This window comes from Sapajus apella, unplaced genomic scaffold (assembly GCF_009761245.1).
Source record: "Sapajus apella isolate SASKATOON/1434 unplaced genomic scaffold, GSC_monkey_1.0 scaffold68, whole genome shotgun sequence".
In the NCBI taxonomy this organism is placed as follows: domain Eukaryota; kingdom Metazoa; phylum Chordata; class Mammalia; order Primates; family Cebidae; genus Sapajus; species Sapajus apella.
The window spans coordinates 3,325,292-3,325,563 of NW_022437008.1; the positions used below are offsets into that span (position 1 = coordinate 3,325,292).

The 272-nt window shown below is 40.1% G+C and overlaps 1 protein-coding gene across 3 annotated transcripts in view; it reads right to left on the minus strand.

The window, feature by feature from the left end:
* The window catches only part of RYR1 (ryanodine receptor 1), a 153,053-nt gene that overhangs the window by 55,366 nt on the left and 97,415 nt on the right, over positions 1 to 272 (minus strand). The gene's annotated exons all lie outside the window — the stretch shown is intronic.

The window sequence follows — 272 nt, forward strand, 5'->3', positions numbered from 1 at the left end:
CTGGATTCTTCTACCTCAGCCTCCTGAGTAGCTGGGAGTACAGGCACACGGCACCATGCCCAGCTAATTTTTGTATTTTTAATAGTTTCACCATATTGGCCAGGTATTGAATTCCTAACCTCAGGTGATCCATCCGCCTCGGCCTCCTAAAGTGCTGGGATTACAGGCATGAGCCACCGCAACGAGACTTAGATCTTCTTATTTGATAGATTAACAACATGCAAGTATTATTGGATCACAAATTCTTTTTTTTTTTTTTTTTTTTTTTTTTT